Here is a 13,421-nt window from a genome sequence, read left to right as displayed (position 1 = left end):
AAAAAGACCCATTCAAAGCCGTCGGATGGTTAAAAAACCATTTGTTTTTGTAAGATAGATAAAACAAAGTTTAACTAAGTTAGTTAACATAAAGAGGGATCTTGATTTTCCCTCCCAATTGATAAATCCACGTTTTTGGTCGATCCCATGAATACACGCTTTAATTGGGAAATAATGCATTACATATTCTCTTTTTCCCATCCCAAAAATCAAAAGAAAAGTGGAGAAATTTGATAGACTAAAAATAACAAACCTACATTCCCATAAAACTAAACAATTGATTCTCTCACTCACATCCAGAATGAGGAGTGGACTTAAAAACTTTAGTTCCCCACTTTTGAGAAAACCTAAATCAGAAATAAATTTGAGAATTAGAGATAGACTAAAGAGACAAAAGAAATTAAATCCAGGAACATGATTTCGTTCAACCTTATTTCCTTGATGATTTGGTATCATCCTCGAAATCTTTAGTGCCTTAATTTATCAATTATTTTTAGTATCGTCCTCAAGATTTTTTAGGGAGAAGATAAATCAATGGTTGTTTAAGTAAGTGTTTATAAGTGACGTCTATGATTGAAAGTTAGAAATTCATATCTAACGGTCTTAATCCGTGCACATCATTACTATCTCATTAATTTCTCATAATAAATATTTTATTAATCTCTCATGATAATTGTCTTATTAATTATCTAAATGAATATAAACTCCGAGTCTATAGATAACAACTATGTTAATAATTACATCAATAGATATTATGGGTAATCAGGGTGATATTTGTGAGTGGAGGTGCATGGAGCCCGTGGCGGCAATACTGGTGGTGAAAAAGGTAGTTGTAATGGGTGGTTCTGGTGGTGGTATCACAATTAGTCAATATAGTAGTGTGCAATGTTTATTCGATATCATCATGACACAAATAACATTATATTTTACAAGTTGTGCTTGATTTTTTAGGTGTTAAAATAAGCTCGGTCAAATACAAAAGAAAAAATAATAATCAAAATGAATGAAGAAAAATTGTCACTTTAAATAGTAACACCAAATGAATAACATCAGTCAAAATAATTGTTTTCACTTATTTTCGTGGCCGTGCCGTTACGGCACGGGCCAAGTTCTAGTTGCTTTATAAATATGAGAGAAGTTGTGGGTGAAATTAATTTTATTCCCTCCTTTGTCTTCTTCTTGTTCTGTCTTTTTCATCCTTATTATCTGAGAAAAGTTCAGTTCTTCTTCTTTTATCTCTCACTCTTAACTGTGCTGATACCTGTTTCTTCGGATATTACTCTAAATTTGGTATGACAAGATATTGTTTGGTAGCATCGTGTAGCTGGTTCATCCTCAGAGAACTCCTGTTGTTGTTGTTAGTTGATCATCTTCATCCTATGACATCACCATTGTTACAGGTATGAAGAACTTGCCCCTACAACATCTGTGCTTTGATTGACTTCTTCTCTTCTGTTGCTGTTTCTGGGTTTTGTGATGAAGAACATGATATACGAAAGTATATATACTTTCCCCTGTTCTTTACAACAAAACCTAAAACTTTTCTGTTGAACACTATAACCTTGTTCCATGGTTGTGGTCGGGCTAGGGTTTTTAGATTTCATGGAGTTCATCAAAATGATCATTTTTTGTAGATTTTTCTTACGTTCTTGAGGATATTTTTTTTTTTATGAATTGTGATAATCGTGGATTTCGTCTTATGATTGTCATCATCTTCCTTTTTTGATCTTCGTTCTTTTTATGCCTCTTGCAGGTATGACGGATCGTCCTCGTGTTCCATATAATACTACCCCATCGAGTCCTTATAGACATCCTCCGTCTAGAAGCCCTGATAAATCTCCTCCAAGGGGTGGTCTGCCGAAGTCTTCTCAGCCAGATCCCCGTTCCCGCAAGACTTCATCTTCATCGGGTCCTAGGATTTCTTCTCAGAAAAGGGGAGATCCGCCTAGAGGTTCTCGTTATGCTGTTAATCGTCCTTCTACTAATCCTTCTCCTCAGCGTTCAGATCCGATAAATGTTCAGCCTCTTCGTTCTATAGCTCCTCCTATCACAGCGTCTTCTCAAAAACCCACTGCTTCGAAAACCACAGTCTTGGTGAAGGATCCTACTTCGAAGGGGGTTGCATCAAAAGTAGACTCGTCAAGGAACGCTGCAACTAAGAGAAAGGCTTCGGAGATGATTCCTTCGAAGAAGCCATGGTCGAGAAAGGCCGTATCTCCTGATGCTTCCCCAATGATCCGCAGTGTTTTGGTTTCGAAGAAGAAGAAGAAAGTGACTTACAACCATGTTGATCTTGACGTTTTCAAGGCGAAGCATGGTCTAGAAGCTTTTGATGTGAAATTTTATAATCAGGGAGACGATCTTACTTATGACATGATCGTGAATTATAAGTACAACGCTTTTCACTTGATGACGACCGTCGGAGCTTTCGAAGCTGGCCTTATGTTGCCTTTGTACAAGTCTGGTGACTCCTTTTACTAAGATGCTCTGGCAATCCTTGAGGGTTCTACTTCTCATACTCACTGTCGCTTCGTGGTTCAGCTGAGTGGGAACTACCTTCGGACGTTGAAGGAATGATATCTTCCGAGCAAGGGTGAGACGATGATGACTTGCTATACTCCTGATACCGCGGAGAAAGACTGGTATACCATTGAGAATTTCAATGCTTCTTTTGGGGATTACGTTAATGGTAGGAATCCAAAGCCGTGGAGCGTTGGTCTTCGTACAATGACAGCTTCCCAGGGAGAGGTTCATCTCTTGAGTCAAGTGAGCGACTCGAAGCTTCGATACGTCCCTGGTACCGAAGGGACTGGAAATCCGAAGCTTTTTCCAAACGACGAGCGTCACAAACGTGACCATGATTATGAGTGGCATGCCACTCCCATCGAGATCATTGGTACTTGGGCTCACGGTTGGGTTCCTGGTCCACATGGATGGCTCCCTACTTCTGTCAGCCAGCCTCGAGATGGTGATCCGTCTCGTTACGGTGACTTCTGTCCTTGGCGGCTAAATTTTGCTGGTATGAACTTCGATTATGCCGTTGATGTTGCTGATGCAGATGAAGAGGAAGGTTCTGATGCGGTTCTTCCTTCGAAGAGTACTACCACTATCAAGGTATGATTCCATATACTAATGTGTGATTCCTTCGAAGAGTACTACCCAAATTATAACTAAAACGATCTATCGATGCAAGATACATAACATAACAAAGCATAATAAGTAAAATAGAAGATATAAAGTGTGGAATATAAATGAGACGATGATTTACGTGGTTCTGCACTAAGGCCTACGTCCACAGGGGTTGTTGTTTCACTATGTATTTAGGAGTTACAAAGATAGTCGAATGACTTTGGGTGAGGGACGAAGCTCAGAGGAGGATAAAACTCATACTTACCCTTATAGTTTCTCTCTCATGTATTCTTTCTCCCACTCTTACTAAAAATTGGTCGACCATTTTTCTCTTAGTGGAGAGGGGTATTTATAGGTTTCTTCGGTGGGGCCATCTTCTATACACAGTTGTATCCTTATCGTCTTGATTTCGGTGCCGACCTCGATGGTGTCTTCGTTCTCTTCCGATGCCTCCAACGACAATGTAGGGTAACGATGGGTCACCTGTTTCTCCTCCACAGGGTAACTGACACGTAACCTATGCTCATAGTGTTTAATGCGAGTGGTTGGGTGTTTTGCATGCGCCAAACAGATGTCTGTTGCCCCCATCACATCCCTGTCAGTGAGACTCATCCTCGCCGTTGATCTTGTATCTTCCTCGGGATGGAATAAATAGGTCTTAGGCTGCTTCTTAGTACTTCGCGGTGATCTGTTCCTTTGGTGCTCCTTGACTCTCTATCGTAGGATCAGCTCGTTGATGAGTAGATGGGATGATGCATGTCTTTGGCGTGTCGGAACGTGGCATCATATCTGGATGTCTAAATGTTGCATATTCTCCACGTGTGATTATTTCTACACGTGGCAGATGATGAATTATGTGTATACAGTGAAAAATGGCTATTTGATGGTTCACGTGGATGAGCAGAGTAAGTTTCTTACAGCAGAGAAAAGGTTTCTCGAAGATGATTCAATTTCGTTCGTCGGTTAAATAGAGTTCCTCGTCCATGGGTTGGTTGAAAACGGCTGTCTTTTTAACTGTTATCTAACGACTACATTTTTTTTATTGTTATCCATCGGTTATGTCTTCCTTCTACCCTTATAATGCTCCTCTTGTCCACCAATTAACACATACAACTACAATTTATTTTCTTTTTTCATTAAAAATCATTTAATTCATCCAATATATTGCTTCTTTTCACAAATCTCTTAACCAAGGTTTTCTTTTTGTTATGGATCCAAATTTGGAAAACGAAGAACGATATACACATGTGCTAATCTTTCTCCAACAATAACAAGTGTTTATACAACAATTGGACCAAATGAATGAACATTCAGACGATGAGAGAATGATCACCAACGCTGTGATACAATTATACAAAGGAAAAATACTATATTATGCAAAACCAAGAACAGTATTAACCAGAAAATATACGTGGAGATTTCGAGAGGAAGACACTAATATCTGAAGCGTGATTATTTTAACAACGGATATGTGTACTTTGATGAAGATTGTCAACGTCACTTCCGCATGCCGCAATAGTTAGCCATGAGGATTATTGGAGAGCTTTGTCGGGTAAATCCTAAATCCAACTATCAATTTGATGCACGAAGTATAGGAGGACATAGTCCTGAACAAAAGATCATTGCATACCTAAGGACTCCATATTATAGGTCTCCAGCGATTGCATGTAGTGTATACATCTGTATGGTAAAAACAATCACATACGAAAATCTCTGTATGCTTTGTGAAATTGTAATAAACCGTTTTGGTCCATATTTTTTTTTACGAAGACCAATGCAAAATGATGTCGAACGACTACTATAAAACAAAACGTGAAGAGGGGCTTTCCTTGAATGCTGGGAAGCCTTAACTGCATGCATTGGGCGTGGCATGGATGTCCTTATGCTTGGCAAGATCAGTATAAGGGCCACTACACAAAACAAATTTTTGTTTTGGAAGTGGTGGCTTCTTATGATTATTGGATATGGCGTGCTTTTTTGGGACTCCGGGTTCAAAACGACATCAATATTTTGTAGCTGAAGTATGAACCTACTCCAACTGCGAATTTCACTATCAACGATAATAACTATAACATGGGGTATTTTATGACGAACAAAGTTTATCCAGCGTGGTCAATTTTAGTTCAAGCTTATAGTGAGATACTCGAGCACGAGAAAAACCGGAATAGAAGGTACTTTAACAAGAAGCAGATCAGGTATACGAAGGATGTCGAACGAGCATTTGGAATTTCGAAGAGGAAGTTTCACATAATTTGTGGACTATACTGTTCAGTTAAACAAATAGAAATGGATAGGGTTATGCACACCTGCATCATTTTTCATAATATGGTGACTGATGAAACCCGACAGGATACCAGTTGGATAATTAAGTTATCCAGTTACAAAATATAACATAAAATGGTATAATGGATAATTCAAAAGAGAGGTTTATATTTAATACTAAGGGAGGATCTCACTGCGCACAATTAGGCTGAATTCGAAAGAAGAAATCCCCTTCAGAGTTCCTTTTTTCTTTTCTTTTCTTTAACTTTTTAGTTATCATTTTAATCATTTATTTCTTTCAACATAATGTCATTTTCATAATCAACAATCCGTTCTTGAAACAGAAATATTAAGTATTACATTTGAATTAAACAAACATTGAAACTACATTGAAATTGAAACTAAGTATCACATTAAAATTGAAACTAAGGAGTACATCGAAATAAAAACGAGCTAACTAACTATTACATCCAAGTTAACACTAATAACTAAACCAGTGTAATGTCATCATTGACATACTCATGTAAGGGGTATTCCTGATTAGAATTAGCGTCAATCGTTATTAGGCGTAGTCGTGCCTTCTCTATGTGCATTTCATCAAATTCAGCTTGCCAGACTCGTAGTTGTGCAACATTCATCTTCGACGTGTCCATTCCAAAGATTTATTTCATGTGCACATTAAAAAAAGTCTTTCCAACCGCCTTGCAATGCTGCCATTGTTTTACGCTCCAGTATTTAACAATACAAGTTTTTTCTTGTTTTTCGAAAAATTCTTGAATGTTGAATTTTATTTTTTTGCTCAGTAATATGAATTTTATTAAATCAAAGGTTAATCAAAGAATACAAAGAAGAACACTAAGGACTTATCTTAAAACCGAATAAAAATAGAGCCATTATTTTTTTGGCTGTACACACTAGTAAAATCTAAAGTAAGATTGATCTGGATTTTCCAGACCATCCAAGAAAGAAGGTTTGACTTCAAAAATTATTTTTCTCCTTGAATCAGGTTAACTCCTTTTTTTAACAAGCTTGTTTGCAAAGAAATTTACTTCTCTGTAACTATGAAGCATGTTCCAGCAAAAAATACTTGAATAAATTTTCTCCACCTATTAATTACATACCATGGTATTTTCCTTGCAAAAGATACTTGAATAAATTTTCTCCACCTATTAATTACATACCATGGTATTTTCCTTGCTTGAAAAGGTTTCATTACAGATCTAGAGTCAGTTCTAAAAATAAGTTGATGGAATCCTTTGCTTACTGCCCATTCACCTGCATTAATTACAACCACTACTTCAGCAAAGAAATTAGTTGAAATACCAAGGCCTCCTGACACTACAATCACAAATTCACCACCATTGTTTCAACCAATAAAACCATATTCTGGAACGCCTGGATTTCCTTTTGATGCACCATCACAACAGAGAATAAGATTATTTTGAATTGGCAATTGCAAATAATCTCCATTACTCTGATGATTTTCACTCTTCTACTCTAAAGACCAAAAGTTTTCACAATCTGTAAGTCATAGGTAGAATTCCACATGCAAGCTTTTGATTTGATCTCATTTTCTACTGTAAATTGTATTACTCTGTTTTTGATATACTCCATATTAGCATTTGCATTTTCAAACAAGCACCTATTTCTCAAAAACCATATCTCCTTCATAGTGCTGAATGAAGCTATCCTCCAGATTTTTTTAACTGCTGGACTTTTACCTTTTGCTATAGTTATCAATTCCTTAAAAGAACTAGGGTTATTGAAACCAAATTTATCATAGAGCCATCCCCAGACTTACACACTAAAAGGACAACTCCACAGAATATGTTCTAAAGTTTCCTCATCATCAAGAGTATAAAGCACCGTTTGACTAAGTTTGCCTGTGTAAGTGGTGGTCCAAATTTCATCTCACAAGATATAAATCTAAGGCTGCAGTGAACTCAAGGTACATGAATTACTACGATTGTGTGTGGAGAATAAATCTTATACTAATACTAATATAAAGAAAAGAGGTAATTGTTTGGTGAAGCCTTTTCACATGACAATAATATTTCCATTAATTAAGCTTTTAGTTAATATTTGTATATTTACAAGAATGACATTGTTTTAAAAATAGATCAAAAAAAATTAAAACTTAGATATCTTTAAAAATACACATCGGATTTTTGCAAAATTAATATATTTGGAAAGCTCTTTAAATTATCTACGTAATGAGCAAACAAGGATATTAAATTTTTATTTTAAGAATTTTTTTTTTCATTATTATCAAATTTGATGTTGTTAAAAAAATCCAATTCAAACATGTGCATGGCACATGTGGCCTTACTAGTATTCATAAAGAATTGGGGAATTAAGGCTCTACTACTCAATTTCGATGGAAGAAGACGGAGTGGTTGTTCATTTATTCGTCACTGGATTTTTTTTATCGGACTTTCTATATTCTTCTATGTCTTTCTCTCGAACCAATTTCGGTCTTACTTTGTAGTTTTGGGTTCCATTTAAGTCTTTTTCAGTAGTTTTTCTCTACAATGAGGTAAGCCCTTTTCTTCTATTCTTCTGTAATTTCTGTTCTGTTTTTTTCCCATTGAAATCGTCTGATCTTTTATTGATTTTATTGAGGTGGATATTAGGTTTTTATAACTTTTTACCTATAAGGCCATACTCATCTTAGAAAATCAGGTTTTTGGTTTTTGGTGTTCGGATGAATCAGGTTAGGATGATACAAAATCTGGATTTTACCATGGATAAAAGCACATAGCTTAGGACAGTCTGATGAAGTGATTTCAGTGATTTAGGTTAGTTTAGTTCACTAAATCACATATTTTCTAATCAGTTAGGTTTATGAATGAATCATTTAAGACATTTTCTCCAATGAAACCTACATTCGTTTTTGGATTCAGAGCATTTGCTCACTGACACACACACTATGGAACCCTTATTTTTGGCTTTTTTATTCTAACTTTCAATCTTTCAACCGTAAAAAAAATAAATACCAAGTAGAGTTTGACGAAAAATTGATGTAATTGGAAAATGATTGGATTAGGCACATAAAAGAAACTCTTATTGTGTTTTGAAAGAACAATCACTACAATACAAAGTCAAAATTTACTAGGAATTAAGTATATTTTAAGATAATCTGTGAAAGTATAATATGCCTGCCTTTCTTCACGCCCATGATCTTGCATGTGTATTTTTGCATTTGTCTCTCTACCAATTGATAAGCATATTCTATTATTATCTTTTTACAGGATGACTAAAATGGCGCAGGATGTCATACTAGAGGCTGATGGGTGATGGCTGATGCTAGGTATTATTTCATCCATTGTTACGGGTGTTGAGACTTTAGAAAAAGGACATTAGACGAGATTACTTACTCATAATGTGAACAAATATGCCTAGAGGCTTTAGATGGTGTGCGAGCTAATTCTCTTTGTTGATTTTTGTGTTTTTGCTGTTGTAAAAATTAGGAGCCTTTAAGAAGTCATGTGCAGGTATAACCTTGGACACATCAAGAGAAGTAGTTGCTACTTACTGCGGAGGATAAGTTACAATTTTATCACAGTATGATGAGATTGGTGGGAGCGCTTCGTGCCAAATCATGATTACTAGCTACACACTTTGTTATTGGCTTGATTTGGTATAATATTACGTTAGTTTACATACAACTTTTAATGTTCAGTCGCATTTGTTACTGGTGTCACTTGATATGATCTATGTTTGTTTCTTAAATTTATTTGAAATTGCTTGGGCGATTTTCTCTTTCTCATGCTTTGTCGCTGATTTCTTCCTTTTCTAATCTAAGAAGTGTCGCCCTGAAGTATATATAGATATAGAGTATAAAAAAGATTGGACTTTTACACAAGGTCGGCATTCTGGATTAAAAATTATTTTCATCTTAAATTTAAGGTATACCTATTTCTTCGAATGCTATAACAGCACGGAAATGGACACTTGCCATGATGTTTGTGTTAAGGTTGGCATTCTGGATTCACAAATTTGGGGTTTTTGAAATCAAATCTTCCTTCAAAACCTCAACTAGATAATCTCAATCATTTGTGTTAAGTTATACCTAAAATTTGTTTCTTGATGCATGTTTGATGTTTGTTTCTAGCCTTATTATGAATAATTTCTATTTCTAGCCTTCTTATTAACAGTGGATTTCAAATTTGACGAACCGGTATTGAGAATTCTCAGTCAATTCTATATTTTTTTAGCGTTTATTCTCTGATTTTAATTCTTTGTAATTCTAATATGAATAAACCATGCACTGGAAATGTTTGCATAAGTTGTAAACCAATGTTACAATGTTTTTTCTTGAATTTAAAGGACACTATTTTTGCATAGTGAAGAGCAACTACTTTTGTTCTCAGTTATGTGGTTCTGATCCTGATGGATGGGATACAACATGTTCGTCATTCATATGTCCAATAATAAGATTCAACCATTTGAATACCATTAAGTTCTTAGTTGTTCAATACTTTTCCTTGATTACGGTTTTGACACTGATGTTGTTTGTCTTGATTTCTTTTTTTGTTTTAGGTGTCTTCCAGAAATGAACTCAGTACAGAATCCCAAAATGCTGCCAGATTTGAGATGACGCTATGACCGTATACATGGAGATTAAAAGTTCAAAAATGGATATAGCCTTTCGAAAGGCAAAAGTCATCTTTTCCCTTGAAGCTCCATGTAAACTGCTTGCACTAACTTGCTTATCTTTTAATTAATGTAAGACATCTGGGTCACTAGCTGCGTGATGGGAATGATAAGAGAAATTTCATCACACAAGAAGACTTTCATTTTCTTATGAAAAATCGAATAAAATAGTGAGCATTCATGGGTGGTGGATTTCCCGAGATCCAATTCACCAGTTCCTTATATTAGGAAGTTTGGAGTATCTAGACAAAGCATTCCAATGGCATAGTGTCCACTCCAATCCACTCAGTTATAACGAGTGGCATGTGAGCTAGGAAATGGGAAAACTTCCAAATTTACCATGAAAGTGTCCTATCCTTGATGACGTCAATTACTATGGGATTCTTCTATTGCTTGGTAGTTATGTTGTTAACAGATTCACTACTCTACTGGCTTTCAGTGTTATCTGAACTTTCAGTTTACATAATATATTTGTTTTAATTAACCGATCCTAGCCCTTTCCAGATTTGTGTCTTACTAACAGATATATGTGTGTTTCTTCAAAATTAGGGGTGGCTTTTGGAACTCAATGCTAATCCGATTGTAGCATACCTGTATCTCCTGTAGACTTACATGGCATGGTCAATTCATCTTGCCATTAAGGTATATTTCTAGATTTCCATTTTTAAAGATTTTTGGGTGTAATTGTTATTACGAACAGGCTGTTAAGCCTCATATTTGGTGGAATTATGTTAACATTTCTTCATCTAGAACCGTGAATGGCTCTGTCATGTATGAGTTTTACCCATTTAATTAGTGATAGTCATTTGTTAACGAAACTTGAATTCTTATTAGTTACATCATGTTAATATCGAAGTGATCGTGGCTTCAGAAACAAATGGAAAAGATATAGCTTGACTTAATATTGTGGGCCAGTGGGTTCATAATTTTCCGATTCAATGAAATATGAATTTTTCAGTCAGAAATAAGTGTCATTTAGGTTTGGAATCTTTAAAATTTTTGTATACAATAGACTTTCCAGGGAAATGCTTCGTCGGACTTTCCAGGTTTAGAATCTTCTTGAACCTTTACTATAAGCTCTATAAATTATATATTTTTTTAATTGATATAGTATATAGTAATTATTAAGTAACGTTTGAGTGTTTTTTGTTGCTTTCCAAGCCCTTTCCTTTATTTAACAATGACTGGAAACATTCTCAAATTCTCAGATTCTGTGTTTCTGAAATTCATCGCAAGTACTGGTGGTCAAGCAATAAAACTCTAAAGAAAAGAGGTAGTAGTTCGTGATATGCGAGTGGACATTGAATGGATATTATGTTTCTCATGACATTTGAATCCAGCAGAGAACATTGATTTGCTGAAATTGAAATTTGAAGTAAAAAACATTACTTTAAATCCTAATGAGGCGGACCAGCTAGAAGGGAACTGTAGTCGAGGTTTGACATGGCAGTGATGGCGTTTTAAATTTTTGGTTGGGTGTAAGTAGTAGTCTCCTGAAGCTTCCTTATAGCATAAGCATGGTCAGTTTATCATAAATTTTGTCTTTCAGAGTGACTCTTCACCATAGCGGAGTCCAGGTATTTTTGTGTTCGTCAGAACTAGAAGATACAAGTCGCATGCAGATGCAATGTGATCTTGCTTCAACTGTTTGTAAATTCTTCATTTTGTATTTGGGATTAAGCTTGGTACTGTTAAGAGATGTACGAAATCAGTTTGAAGGTTGTAGCTACATTAAGTTGCAAGGAAGCTATATAACTGTGTTGGTCCGAAGGTTTCATATGCAGTAATTAGGAAGCTGTGAAAGAAGGAATGCTAGATACGATTGGCAGGCGAAACAAGAATATAAATGAAGACTCATTCAGGAATACTCCGTTTCAATTTATTTTTAGTTGGGAGGAGACTGTAATAATGTAGTTATTTCTGCGGTTTTCTTGACATGCATCGTTGATCGTCCTCTGTAAATATTTTCTGTTCTTTAACATATAACTTTTTCTTCTCAAGCAAAAAATAAAAAACTACTGAGCTCATTTGAATTTCGGTTCACTAACATAAACATTCATCTCAAAGGTAAGGTAAGTTCTGAGATGAATAAACTCATGACGGGGAACAATTTTTTTTGGTGTTTAACTAAAGTCATGGCATAAAAATTCCAAGAACGATGATTTAAAAATGCATTTGCTCGATAATTAAATATTTTATATTATGGTAATTACATCTGAAAATAATACACTTAGCTGGAAATGAAAAGTAATATATTGCCGTGCCGTTACGGCACAGGTTAAACCTTGGGGTTTATATAAAGAACACTCGGAAGAAATGTTAAAATTTCTTCTTCTCATATTATCAAAAAATTCCTCTAGCTAATTTTTATATGATACTAGAAACACTGGATGAACATAATTATTCCATACCTATTTTGTCCAATGCAAGCTAGGAAACTTCTCTCTAATGCACTATGTTGATACATGAAAATTATCCCTTAACGGGGCTAGGGAACTTCTAAAGGAGAGTCAAGTCCAACATGAAACATGGGGACTAAAACCTAAGTCCACTAAGAAGTGTCCATAAGGAGGAAAGAACAAGGAGGGAATTAATAGAAAAGGAGAAGGTTGTATTAAAGAAGCGGTGGCATTAATGGTAACTAAGGAGGTTTAGGACATGTGGCATAATGTCATAAAAGGAAGGGTTTTTGGGAAAGTCTATATAAAGAGGTAAATAGTACAATGGAAGGAATGTTCTCTTTCATAGCATTCCTAGAAAGTGTTGTCGTTAGGTGTGACTAGGACGGGTAGAACCAATATCATATTCACCTCTCAACATTTGGCGACCAAACTCGGAGGCTCGTGCCTAGCCAACCATGGCACACCAACGAAGTACTATCTCAGACGCGTTAAAGATTCAATCGACCAACCAACCCGCTAATCTCGATGAAGTAATAATAGAAGAGGGTAACGAGGAGGAGATACTAGTACAAGATATGGTCGCGCAGCCAGCGATACACGAACCCCAGGGTAGAGAGAAGAGAGTAACGAAACGAAAAAACACACGACAAATAGCTCGGACCCCCCCCCCCCCCCCCCCCCCCCCTACCCCACACACATACACCCCACATACAGAAAAAGGTGGAGGCGCGCGCTCGAAGGAGGGCGGAGTTGCAGGAATGGATAGGACAAACCACGACATCAAACCAAGGTATCGCCGAGGAAGCAACAGGGAGTGGAGGACGCAAGGATAGCAAGCCAACGACAACTAGTGTCACAAGAAGCAATAACAAAATACCCCGTGATAAAACAAGATGATTACGGCTCCATGAGTAGACCATACCCAGCAAGTATCAGCGAGTACCAATACCCAGAGGATTATGTGTCACCAAA

At 36.2% G+C, this 13,421-nt stretch overlaps 1 long non-coding RNA gene across 1 annotated transcript; it reads left to right on the top strand.

Annotated features, from left to right (window-relative positions):
- Positions 1 to 7,785: 7,785 nt before the first annotated feature.
- LOC113358332 lies at positions 7,786 to 12,066 on the top strand. The gene is made up of 6 exons (XR_003364497.1): positions 7,786 to 7,927; positions 8,643 to 8,701; positions 8,862 to 9,031; positions 9,934 to 10,080; positions 10,597 to 10,689; positions 11,256 to 12,066. It is a non-coding gene; the product is annotated as an uncharacterized LOC113358332 (long non-coding RNA).
- The last annotated feature ends 1,355 nt before the right edge of the window (positions 12,067 to 13,421 follow it).

Source organism: Papaver somniferum, chromosome 3, assembly GCF_003573695.1.
Source record: "Papaver somniferum cultivar HN1 chromosome 3, ASM357369v1, whole genome shotgun sequence".
NCBI classification, from domain to species: Eukaryota; Viridiplantae; Streptophyta; class Magnoliopsida; order Ranunculales; family Papaveraceae; genus Papaver; species Papaver somniferum.
This window is presented reverse-complemented; position numbering and strand designations above follow the sequence as displayed.